This window comes from Marmota monax, unplaced genomic scaffold, assembly GCF_021218885.2.
Source record: "Marmota monax isolate L192 unplaced genomic scaffold, Marmota_monax_Labrador192_F-V1.1 WCK01_AAM20220418_F8-fsc00048, whole genome shotgun sequence".
Taxonomy (NCBI): Eukaryota; Metazoa; Chordata; class Mammalia; order Rodentia; family Sciuridae; genus Marmota; species Marmota monax.
The window spans coordinates 1213571-1227143 of NW_026694895.1; the positions used below are offsets into that span (position 1 = coordinate 1213571).

Consider the following 13573-nt stretch of genomic DNA (forward strand, 5'->3'; position numbering starts at 1 on the left):
GATGCCCTGGCTTACTTTATGATGCACTGTTTTGTTGTTTTCACTGTCATTTTGGTCTATATTTCACTAAAACCTGCAGTGCGTGTGTGTGTGTGCGCGTGCATGCACGTGCATATGTGCAAATGTGTCCCATCGTTTTTTGTTTGTTTTATGGCTCTTTCATGAACTTGTGGATGTAATGGTTTTTCCTATTTTAAAAGGTTTTTAGTATTTTTGGTAGAATCCAAGGAAGGCTTCGGAATAAATATTCCTTTAATCTCATATACTTTATTTCAAATCCCAAACAAATTTTAGGAAGAATAGAGCGAAGTGTAGAAGTATAAGACTTACACTACTTTTTATTTATTTATTTATTTTTACAATGGAAAACTGCAAAGTAGTCCTCTGATGGGTGTGTTGTGAGAAGCAGGTTGTAAGGTAGGCAACCCAGAAAACAAAGAAAAAATGCATATGTTATCAGCCTCTTTCTAGGAAGATATTTTTAGGAGAATCTTTTCCTGCCATATTGTTTCCACCATAAAGAAGGGATACCCTGAATTCTCATTTCTATCCACCAGAGTCTTATAGATATTATTGCATACAAAAACATTATGTTGAGATTTTGCTTGTAGCTTCCCCTTTCCATAGAAGTTAGACACTAGTTCACATTGAAAATGGAGTTTGAGACAAAGGACAAACACGTAGAAAATACCCATCCACAATAGTAGCATTGTAACAGTACATGTGGGATCAGATTGAGGTCTTTTCAGATGCTTTCTTGTCTTATCATTATTGCAACTTGATGTTTCCTGGAACCCAAGATAGATGTAAACATGTTTGTGTGAAGTTTGTCATTGCTATTCCGAGTACATTGTTGAGTAACATTAGAATTTTGGTCATCATTTATTTAGTACTTTCTGTATATGCCCTACCACTCTTCAAACTGCTAACACATATATTATTGCATTTCTGAGAGGAGTTGTTATTCTTTCATCTTTTCATATGAGGAGACTGTGTCGACCTGAGATCAACTTTTCTGCTCAAGGCACACATTACTAGTAAAATGTGGTGGTAATCTTATTTTACAATGATTAAGAGCTTGGGTTTATAGTTACATGGCTCTGGGATAAAACCCTTCCTCTATGTTTTGCCAGCTTTGTCCTGTTGGGCAAGACACCTCCCTGTAATGTGAAAATAACAGTAGCTCCTACTGTTGGGGCTTGTGGGAGTTAAATAGCATAAATTACATATAGAAATGAGCCAATGCTTGCCTGGTATGGAGGCACACACCTGTAATCCCAGCTGCTCGGGGGGCTGAGGCAGGAGGATTGTGAGTTTAAAGCCAGCCTCAGCAAAAGCAAGGTTGAGTGCCTCTGAGTTCAATCCTTGGTACTGCCCCCTGCCCCCTAAAAAAAAGAAATTAGCCAGTGGTTGGCACACCCAGTAGATGCTAGCTATAAAAGCCATAAATAGTTCATTTCTCTATTGAAAGCAAGGAGTTACATCAGAAATTCCTGTAAAGCAATCTGACAACCAGAGTTCCATGAAACTGATATTTGGCGATAATTGCATTAGAAAAATAAAATGGAAACATTTTATTTATAAATTCACTTTAAAAAAGGAGAAAGCCCCAGTATAAGATTTTCATGGGATCTTTAAGAAAATGACAATACATTTTCTGACTGCATTCCCTATTATAATGTTTCCTTTGAAAACTTCAATCTGTGAAATACGGCCAACCACTAGCTGGCTGTGATTAGTAGGGAGAATATTCAAGCACAACAAGTTCATGGGATTAACCAGTATTGTCAGAGTGCAGTGAAGTGGTTGAGAATGAGGACTTTGGAATCAGATGCCTGAGATCTCCATCTAAGTATCGTATGACGTTGGCCATTTCCTCATCTTTAAAATAGAGATAAAATGTTACTTAAGTCACAGGGTTTTGGATGATTAAATGTGATCATAACTAAGTTTTCAGTACAGTGCTTGGTCCATAACAATGGTTCAGTAAGAGTGAGTTACGTTTAAAATCTGCCATGCTTTGGCACATTTTCCTAACTCTAAGAGGATGAAAGTTGAGAGATTCTTTCACTTTTTCTAGAATTTCTTTTTATTTATAGACATCCTGCTGAGTTTCTATAATTCAGATCACTACTTTCAGTTAATAAAATTCTCTTTAGATAAATCATATCTGGTTCTTTCTCTAGAAACACTGATGCCAACTCTATGAAGAAATTGCCTTTGTTAACTTCTTTAAATCACTGTCTTTCCCTTCGTGCTTGTAGAAAAGTCAAGTTTTCCATCATCCCCTAACCTGGGTTTCAGGTTATAACAGGAAGAGTGTACTTGTGTAAAGAGGTGGTTAGTTAAATGCCACTAGTACGATGCTTCAGCTATCATTACCCTGGATGGTACAGTGTTTTAAAGGAAAATGGAATCATGAAATTCTTGTAGTTCTATTATTTATTGAGTAGGTGCTGATTTTCTTTAAATATGGATTGATACACTTTTGTTGCCTATACTAGTAAACAACCTGTAGTGGATGTGATGGTGTTCCAGATTTCAATTTCCAAGAGTCAGGTGTTTCTAAGGTGGTATCTGATTTATTGCTTTCAACAACCTCATTAGGTTGATTTGTGAATATTTATTTTATAGTGAAGGACACTGAGGCTTAGCAAGTGAAATGAATGGTTTAGACCACTGGGCTGGTAAGTGATGATGGATGCAAACATGTCTTTTTTACTGGATACTAAGCACTCTTTTGTAATACCATGTGGCTTTCAAATCAAGTAGACTAAAAACATGGATTAAATTATAATGCATAATCTTGCTTTTGAATTTATTTAGATTCTTCTTACCCATCTTTATGTACTAGTTCTTTTTCTTCCTTTGATGAAAAATACTGTTTTCCGAGCGTCATACCGGTACTTGGTACTTAGTAATGACCATCTTGATTATCCAATTTGCCTTGTTTGTTTTGCTATGGAAAATGACATGAAAATTTGTAGAGTGAAGTAATAATGAAATTTTAACTCAAACACCACTTTAATTTATTCATATTGACAAAATATCTTCTGTAATTGTTTAAAATGAGTTGATAAACTATAGAACTTGGACCCTTTAAATTTCTTCTACTCTTTATGTTGTGGCTAAATGGAGATGAATATTTCCCAGATACATTGAGTTGGTAAAATTGAATGTTTACAAATACACTGAGACTTATAGAAGTAAAGATTTGGGAAATGTTGTACAACACAAGTCTACTTTCATGATATCCATACTGAAATTCCCTTGCATCATTTATAAGCCTATTAAAAACTAGGTTTAATAAACCACCAAGGACCATGAACTTCAAGGCAGAAGCTTTCCATGGGAAACTTTGGACAGCTATATTTATATTTCAAGGACTTATCTGAGATCTTGTGGTATTTTCCCCCTAAGTTCAACAATTCCTTGGAATTATCCCTGTTTTACAAAGACACATTGTGGAATTTTTCTCTTGGTTGTTACTGTTCACTTCCATAATTCCAAAGCTTTGACACACATGTGATTATTTCAGATTCTCCTCATAAAGAGTTCAGACCTTGGCACAGCTCCACAGGCTGATAAATGGTTCCTCAATTAGCCAACAAAGGGGATGGAAAAAAAAAAAAAACAGAGGGAAAGAGGCCTAAAATGTAAGGGTTCAGAGTCCCAATTCTCTGTAGGGTTTTTCTTTTAGCACTTTATAGAAGTTGGCTTCCTAGACTCCTTTCACTGAGAGAACTTACTTATTGAACCAAAAGATTAGGTTCATTTTTCCCCCCACTGAGTAGCTCTTCAGCAAGCTTCTAAATATGCCTCTCTTGAAAGACACAGTTTAAATTTTTATGTTAACAAAGACACTTCATCAGTCTTGGCCACCTTTTGAACTCACTCAGTTCAAAATTTCCTCAGTTCAAAAGTACAGAGGAGCTGATGATTAGAAACGAGCTATGCATTTTTGCAGGCAGACTTCAGGCATTTCCCCCTTTATTTTTCATACTTTTTTGACTTTTCGTATTTTTGAGGCATTTTGTTTTCGCTTTGCATTGTCACATCTACAGTGGACTAAGTTTTATTGAGATTAGGTAATATGTTGGTGGGGCTTAAGGAGACATTATTAATGCTTTACTTCTCAAACCAAATTTGAACTCTTACTATGCAATCCAGAAACCAGAATAAAATGCATAGAGTAATCGCTGCTTTGATTCTTCTTTATTTCACATCCTATCAATTTTTTTAGAAAGGGAATTTTACCTCCAAAATGTATCCTAAATCTGACCACCTCTTACAGCCACATTTTCTGCTTCTGTCTGCTTGCAACAGTGATACAAGCTACTAGCTTTATTTTTGCCTGAAGGCTTCAAGTGCCTGGATTATTTCTCTTCTTCCATTCTTACTTCCACCTGTGCATAATCAGATTAAACTTCTAAAAATATAAATTAGATCATATCACTCCATTGCTTAGAACTGTTCAATTTCTTCCTGTTGAACTTGGATGAGATCCAAACTCCTTATCATGGTGCACAGGACCTTGCCAGAACTGGCTCTTGCCTACCACACTGACTGTATCTCTTAACCACACTCTGACTTCTGTGCAGCCACACTGTCCTCTCTTCCCTAAATGTGACATGCTTATCATTGTGATTCCTTCTGCTCTAACCATTCTTCCTTCCACTGTTTGATTGGCATGCTTCTCATCATTCAATTCTTCACTTCTCAAAGAACTGGTAAGAAGAGGTGGTTTAAATTAGGTCATTTAAATAATCTCTTCCTGCTACCCATCTCTGTTGCCTGTCCTTATACTATTTCCCAGTTTTTTTTCTTTATAATACTTATCTCTAAACTAGAATTATTTATTGACTTATTTCCTTGTCCACTTTCTACCTTCCTAAAACCAAATTGCAAGAGCAGGATACTCATCTGTTTTGTTGACTTCAGTATCCTCAGTCCTGGGGACAGTTCCTGGCACTTTGTAGATGCTCAATAAATGTTTGCTGAGTGAATGAGTAGCTAAATGCTTGCTTAGTGAATGGATTGTTGTGAATTGAGGAAAAATATATGTATGGCATCTCCTGCTTAGCTCATGAGGACTTTATGAGTTAGCTATAGCACAAAGATTTGTCTCAAGCAAATTTATTGTTATAAACATAAAGATATTTAAATAACCCATCCATATGTCATTTTAGTCACCAAAAATATACTGCAGCTTTTCAGCTACTCAGTGAAATGATTCCCAGAGGCTAAATGTGTAGTACATTAAAATAAACAGTAAGAAAAAAAAAAACAACCCCTTAGATGTGTCTATGACAAAAACCACACAGGAAATCTATTTTTAGAGTGATATGTCATGTGATTCTTAATTATTACCTCTGCTTATGCCAGAGAACAAAAAAAACGTGTCATGGCAGTCTCCTGGGTATCTCCCTTAGGATTTATTGTCTAGGTTGTAACTCAATTTGGCTTGCAGAGCTTAATATGAAATATAAAATAATTGATGGTTCTATGCTTATAAAACATTAAGGGAAATCAGATGGTAGAACTTGGGGGAGGGAAAGATGAGAAATAAGGCAAAAACGCTACCTGGTGGTAAGTCAGTCATCTATGAAAATACCTGAATTTTTCTACCCCCTTGAAAATTCTAAATGCAAAATTTTCTTCTGTGTGCCAAACAGATAATCTATGATGGCTGGAAAAATATCTGTTTTGCTAACTGGGCATTATGGATGGACACAAAATCCTGTGGTTTTACTCCTTTTTATGTTAGTGGTTAAGTGTTACAGCAATTTATCAATTCATAAAGAATTATCAATTCATAAAGAATTGCTGCACTTATAAAATTGAATTCACATAACCTGAAAGGCAGGTGATATATCCCCGTTTTTTCAAATGGTAAAACTGAGTCTGAGAGAGATAAAGATATTTGCTTAAATAAAACAAATAAAACCCAGTGTGAAATGTGTCAAAGACATTCTTATGTCTGGGTATATTTACATCTTTTTAAAAATTTTCTCTTTTACCTTACTTATTGATAAATGATCTGAACTAAAATCATGTGCTGAAAGAAATAATATTAGTTATTAGTTCAATTATACTATGTGTTAAACATGGAGCTAGTAGACATTATTTTCATAAGATCCAAGATTCAGTTTATCAATATAGACAAAAAATAATGTTCAAGTTATACACTAATATAATGGGATATTAGTCTTGCAAGGAACTCTAGAGGAGACCTCATTTAACCTTTAGTACAAAACAAAACAATATCTAAAGTATTCCTCTGAGATGATGGTACTGGATAGACCATTTGAGGATCTGCCATTTATGTCTCCTTTAAGCACTCTTGCAGATTGGCAGGGTTTGCCATCAAGTTACCCCATCATCCTGGTCACAGCTAAGTGGGTTATGGCTAGGTTAAAGATGGGTTATGGCTGTCCCAAAGGCAGCCATTTGGAGAAATAATACAGAAGATGGCCTGGTGAGAGAGAGCAACAGTGAGGAACTTCACTAGATGTCAACAGGCTCATTCAATGGGATCATAGACAATGGGTTTTGAAGTAAGTTGTGGATGAAATCATCAGACAGAGAAAAGTGCCAGAGACAAACAACAGAGAAAAAAGCTCAAGAGGAGAAGTCATGCAGCAGGAAAAGCCTTGAAATCTAAGAAACCATGAGTCGAAGAAGGCATGGGAAGGAAAGAAATTAGCTGGGTGTTGGGCGGGTAAATCAGAACAGAGCAGATCATGGTTGATGCTGCTGAGTCAACAAAGCCAGTTACTTGATGATCAAAAATGCTGGTGAATTATGGGCTTCATGAAGTGGAACTTAAGTTCCTCTTTAAGCATGGATGTGAGATTTTTTTGGTCATGTCTTTATACATGTACTTTGTTTTTATTTATTTATTTTGCATTACAATTCTTATTACACATATATACCACAATTTTTCATATCTCTGTATATAAAGTATGCTCACACCAATTCGTGTCTTCATACATGTACTTTGGATAATGATGTCCATCACATTCCACCATCCTTGCTAATCCCCTACCCCCTCCTTTTCCCTCTCACCCCTCTGCCCTATCTAGAGTTTGTCTATTCCTCCCATGCTCCCCCTCCCTATCCCACTATGAGTCAGCCTCCTTATATCAGAGAAAACACTGGGCATTTGTTTTTGGGGGATTGGCTAACTTCACTTAGCATTATGTTCTCCAACGCCATCCATTTACCTGCAAATGCCATGATTTTATTCTCTTTTATTGCTGAGTAAAATTTCATTGTGTATATATGCCACATTTTTTTATCCATTCACCCACTGAAGGGCCTCTAGGTTGGCTCCACAGTTTTGCTATTGTGAATTGTGCTGCTATAAACATTGATGTGGCTGTGTCCCTGTAGTATGCTGTTTTTAAGAACTTTGGGTATAGTCTGAGGAGAGGGATAGCTGGGTCAAATTGTGGTTCCATTCCCAGATTTCCAAGGAATCTCCATACTGATTTCCAATTTGGCTGCACCAATTTGCAGTCTCACCAGCAGTGTATGAGTGTACCTTTTTCCCCACATCCTTGCCAACACTTATTGTTGTTTGTCTTCATAATAGCTGCCATTCTGACTGGAGTGAGATGATATCTTAGAGTAGTTTTGATTTGCATTTCTATGATTGCTAGAGATGATAAGCATTTTTTCATATATTTGTTGATTGATTGTATGTCCTCTTCTGAGAAGTATCTGTTCAGGTCCTTGGCCCATTTATTGATTGGGCTATTTGTTTTTCTGGTGCTTAGCTTTTTGAGTTCTTTATATACCCTAGAGATTAGTGCTTTATCTGATGTGTGTGGGATAAAAATTTGCTCCCAGGATGTAGGCTCTCCGTTCGCCTCACAGATTGTTTCTTTTGCTGAGATGAAACTTTTTTGAGACTCCCTTTCTCATTAATCAATTTACAGAGTCAACTCCTATTAAATGAGGTCATTAAAATTGCCTCTGTTCTTGGCAACTTCTAGGACATGATCTAAAAAGACTGTTTGGATTTTCACTAATTTTTCATCAACCCATTTTCTTCTGAAAAAATTTGTTGAAACATTTTATTTATGGAAAATCTAAACCTATTTTTTTAGAATTATAATTTTTTAGCCATAATCTAGTACTCCAGGAAAACACCAACTAAGTTGTTTTAATCAGCTTTTCAACATTGTGAACAAAAGACCTGACAAGAACAATTAGAGGAGGAAAACTTTGTTTTGGGGCTCACAGTTTCAGAGGTCTCAGCAAAACCACATCCTCTGGCCATGCCCTACCTACCCACATCCTCTGACCATGCCCTACCTACCTACATTTATCACCCAGTTAATTCCTATCAGGGGATTAGGTTACAGCTCTCATAACCCAATCATTTCACCTCTAAACTTTTTTGCATTGTCTCACACATGAGCTTTTGGGGTACACCTCATATCTAAACCATAAGTCTAGATCATTATTCTTATGACAGTCTGCTAGCTATAGGAACATCACTACTACATCAAAGCAAACTTAAACTGCTAGCCATATATTTACACCAATTAAAATGTTCCCAAGTTTCCCAAGTTCTCTAGTAATGTCATATGATGTGTCAGGACGTGTCAACTTCATTGCTAATGTCTGGACCTCCTTTAATGTACCAGTTTAACACTTTGATGTACATCTTAACCTCCCTTGTTGCAAGCAGTGCACCTCTCCGAGTGTAGCCTAAGGTTTCATTAACTTTCAGCTTTGTCACTATTTTTGACTCATGAGAGTCCTCCTCTAGAGCACTTTAAAAGGCACACTTGGCCTGAGCTTTGTTCTTGCATAATGGCACTTTTAAAATATTCATGCCAGATTTAAATTTATAGCTATTAAATTTAGTCTTAGTGACTTAGCTCTAAGTAATTATAGCCGTTTGCTGTCTTTTCCAATCTGTGTTCTGTGGAACCTTCCTGTGCTTACAAAGTTGGTAATAGCACACATCTTCTTGAAGACTTCTGGGTTAAAGAAGAATTAAAAGATTTATCTGCATGACCCTCAAAGTCTAATCTCTAGAAGATTATTCATAATGGCACTCTTTTTGTAGAACAACTACTAAATCTTGCAAGAACACAAATGTCTTTGTGACTTCAGGTATGTTATGAATCTTCCTGAATCATGGCCTTGTAATCTATAAGGTGGGAATAATAATACCAGTCTCATGAAGTTCATGAATATTAAAGGAGATGCTATATTTGAATTCCCTCTCATAGAAAAGGCTCAAATAGTGCTGCTTCTTGTTCTTATTCTTTCTTAAGTTTTTAGTTTACTATATTTATTATTTTACCTTGATACCTTGTTATACTTAGTTACTTATGCCCACCAAAACATTCATGTTTATTTTTTTAAATGAATACTTTATTTTTTCAATGAATACTGATTTTTTTATACTTTACAACATTAGAGTATGGCCCCCACCCTTATTTTGATATGGGGGATTGAACCCAGGTGTGCTTAACTACTAAGCCACATCCTCAACCTGTTTTTTTTTTTGTTTTTTTTTTTTGTGACAGGGTCTTGTTAAGCTGCTTAGGGCCTTGCTAAGTTGCTGAGGCTGGCTTTGAACTTGTGATCCTGCCTTGCCCTCCTGAGTTCCTGGGATTATAGGTGTGTGCCACCTACCTGACTACAACATGTATTTTTATTTAGGATTATTTTACTCTTCTATTCTATATTGAATTGGAATTCCACATTGGCAGCTGGTTTTGCTTCGGTTCAACAGCTGTTTCTTAAGGATTCTTGCCAGTCACATGGACCTTGCCTCCTTTGCCCTGTATCACGTGTCATTCCCCTCTCTAACCCTTTCCCACTCTTTTGAGAGTATCAACTTGGATCTAGGGCTTTTTGGACTTTCTTTTGATTGTCTCAACCCTATCTCTCAGTCAAAGTGCTCTTGATTGATATTTTCAAAACTTTTTCAGGTTTTATTTTTCCTTTTTTTTTTTTTTTTTTGGCTCTTCCTATTTTGTCTTTGGTAGAAATCGAAAGAATTATAAAATGCATGAAAATACTTCTTCTCTGTTTCAGGGAGCCCTGTGTTCATACAAAAATAGCATAGCATCCTTGTGTCTCTTGCCCAGGTGTCTGGGGAAGTCCCAGAACAGAGTCCCAGTTGCCCCATTCAGATCTGACATGCAGTAACCCAGAAATGAGCAAGATGGGGAAGGCAGGAAACAACTGGGATGCGAAAATGTGGTCAAGACATCACATTAAACACACACACACACACACACACACTCACACACACACACACACAATCATTTGGAGTGCCAGAATCCGTTTTATTTTCTCATTGCTTTCTCCCTGAAATAATTAGTCTAGAGAAAAATCTACAGATGGAACTCATGTCTATCAGAAGAACTTTTGAAATAACTGTGATTCCATACTTTTCTCTCCTTTGTAGTCCCTGCCCTGGGTATCACTGCTGTGGAGTACTATATAGGTACACATTACCCATAAGCAGTATAGGGAATAAAGTGAGCTCAATCCTATTGAATCATAAATGGGAAATCTGTATTCCTATCCTGTGTGCCTCCAAGTATCCTTTATGATTTTAATCTTAAAGAAAGAAACTGCATTAGACCCATACTCTCATACCATAAATTACACTATTTTGACAAATAACTGCGCTCTCTCTCTCTCTCTCTCTCTCTCTCTCTGTGTGTGTGTGTGTGTGTGTGTGTGTGTGAATTATACTGGCAAATTTTGGAGGAGACAGAATTAATTTTGAACACCTCCATCTAATCCTAAATTGATCTATAAGATATAGGCTTTTCCATATTGTCCTCATTTTCTTAGATATGCCCCCCTGATCTGTTTTCCTTTTGTACCTATTCCCAGGAGTTTTTCTTCCTGTGTGGTGCCATGAAAATTAAATAGTTAATCAGATAAATTTAGTCTTATGTGACTCAAAAGATTTGTTTTCCTAGGTCCCTGATCCACTATGAGTTGAGTTTTGTGCATGGTGAGAGAGAGAGGGGTTTAATTTCATTTTGTTGCAAATGGATTTCCAGTTTTCCCAGCACCATTTGTTGAATAGGCTATCTTTTCTCCAATGCATGTTTTTGGCAACTTTGTCTAATATAAGATAACTCTAATTATGTGGGTTTATCTCTGTGTCCTCTATTCTGTACCACTGGTCTACAAGTCTATTTTGGTGCCAGTACCATGATGTTTTTGTTACTATTACTCTGTATATATAGTTTAAAGGTCTAGTACAGTGATGCCACCTGCTTCACTCTTCTTGCTAAGGATTGCTTTAGCTATTCTGGGTCTCTTATTTTTCCAGATGAATTTCAAGACTGCTTTTTATATTTCTATGAGAAATGTCATTGGGATTTTGATTTGAATTGCATTAAATCTGTATAGTGCTTTTGGTAGTATGGTCATTTTGACAATATCACCCAATAGAAGAAAAAGTAGGCACAAATCTTCATCATGTTGAATTAGGCCCTAACTTCCTTAATAAGACTCCTGAAGCACAAGAATTAAAATAAAGAATCAATAAATGAGATGGATTCAAATTAAAAAGCTTCTTCTCAGCAAAAGAAACAACCAGTGAAGTGAATAGAGAGCCTGCAGAATGGGAGCAAATTTTTACCACATGCACATCAGATAGAGCACTAATCTGTAGGATATATAAAGAACTCAAAATTCTTAACACCAAAAAAATAAATAAGCCAATCTATAAGTGGGTCAAGGAACTGAACAGACACTTCTCAGAAGATGATATGCAATCAATCAACAAATATATGAAAAAAATGTTCAGCATCGCTAACAAGTAGAGAAATGCCAATCAAACCCACTCTAAAAATCAAAAACACTCCATTAAGAATGGCAGCTATTAAGAATCCAAACAAGTGTTGACAAGGATATGGGACAAAAGGCACACTCATACATTGCTGGTGGGACTGCAAATCAGTGCAGCCAATATGGAAAGCCATATTGAGATTCCTTGGAAAACTGGAAATGGAACCACCATTTGACCCAACTATTCCATTCCTTCATTTATACCCAAAGGACTTAAAAACAACATACTACAGTGATGCAGTCACATCAATGTTTATAGCAGCACAATTCACAATAGTTAAATTGTGGAACCAACTTAGATACCCTTCAGTAGATGAATGGATAAAGAATGTGGTATATATACACAATGGAATATTACTCAGCAATAAAGAGAATAAAATCATGGCATTTGCAGGTAAATGAATGGAGTCGGAGAATATGATGCTAAGAAGTTAAGCCAATCCCCCAAAATTAAATGCTGAATGTCTTCTCTGATATAAGGATGCTGATTCATATGGGGATTGGGGGCAGTGTGGGAAGAATAGACAAACTTCAGATAGGGCAAAGGGGAGAGTGAAAACATGTATGAAAACATTCATGTATGAAAACATGAATGGTGTGACTCTCCTTTGTGTACAACCAGAGACATGAAAAAAATGTGCTCTATTTGAATTGCATTCTGTTCACATATATAACAAATTATAATTTAAAAAAAGATTTATGTTTATGTTATGACTATGCTACTATCATGGAGAAATGATAAAGTTCTTGCTTTTTCTTTATTAAGAGCTTTAACACTAAGAGTCAAAGACAAGTAAAAGCACAGTACTAGTTGAGAGGATTATGTTGCCTTAAAGAAGAAACAATCAAATGGAATTGGTGTGATCTCTACTAACTTAGCTTTAAGGACCGAGGGTTTTAAATCTAATGTTGGCTTGATTTCCTCTTTAGCTTTTGATTTTCATTTCTTTCTTTCTTTTATTTTTATTTTTTCACTCAGACCCAAAGCATCAACACTTACTAGGTGAACTGCTGTTGACAAAAATGATTTTCCTTTTATATATTTTAATGGTAAATAATGCTTCTTCCCGAAGGATGAGGTTCCAAGAAATATTTTGGATTCTTTTTATTTAGCTTAAGACTTTGAGAAATTCTTTGTGATTTGAATGTAAGTGGTTACATTAGAATGTAAGTGGTTTCCTGTTGGTTATATAGGATTTAAGTTTCACATTAAAACGTCAGTCATCCACAAGTAGAGGACATGGATAGGAATGAGGTCTGTGAACAGAAATGTCAAAAGTTCTCACTTATGACTGTTGATAAATTCTCTTTTTATAAGACATGCATTGCCATGGTAATGGGGAGCAAGGTCTCAGCTGGGATGGGATAAAGAAGACACTGTAGTGTCATAGAGAAGTTTAGTGTGTATAAACCATGAAGAAAGGTGTATTCCTTGATGGAGACTTGGATATCACACAGCCTGCTTACAATTATGGAAATGACAAAGAGCTAAGGATTCTGAGAGTCAGAGTGGTCTCTCTATTATTTGAGCTATAATTTCAGTCAAGAGCTAGAATTAGGAGTGGAATTTTCCTGAGTGTTGACACCTGGAAGTGTTTGGAGAGGAACTGGAGAGACATATCAGATACAAACTTTCCTGACACACCTAAATGTCAATTCATCATGTAAATATTTTCTTAACAACACCTGTTTACTCAGAACTCTGATAGTTGCTGTAGGACCTATG

General features: G+C 36.2%; 1 non-coding gene across 1 annotated transcript; it reads right to left on the minus strand.

Annotated features, from left to right (window-relative positions):
* Window positions 1-12818: 12818 nt before the first annotated feature.
* Window positions 12819-12886, minus strand: LOC124080903 (small nucleolar RNA SNORD56). The gene has a single exon (XR_006847900.1). It is a non-coding gene; the product is annotated as a small nucleolar RNA SNORD56 (small nucleolar RNA).
* Between the last annotated feature and the right edge of the window lie 687 nt (window positions 12887-13573).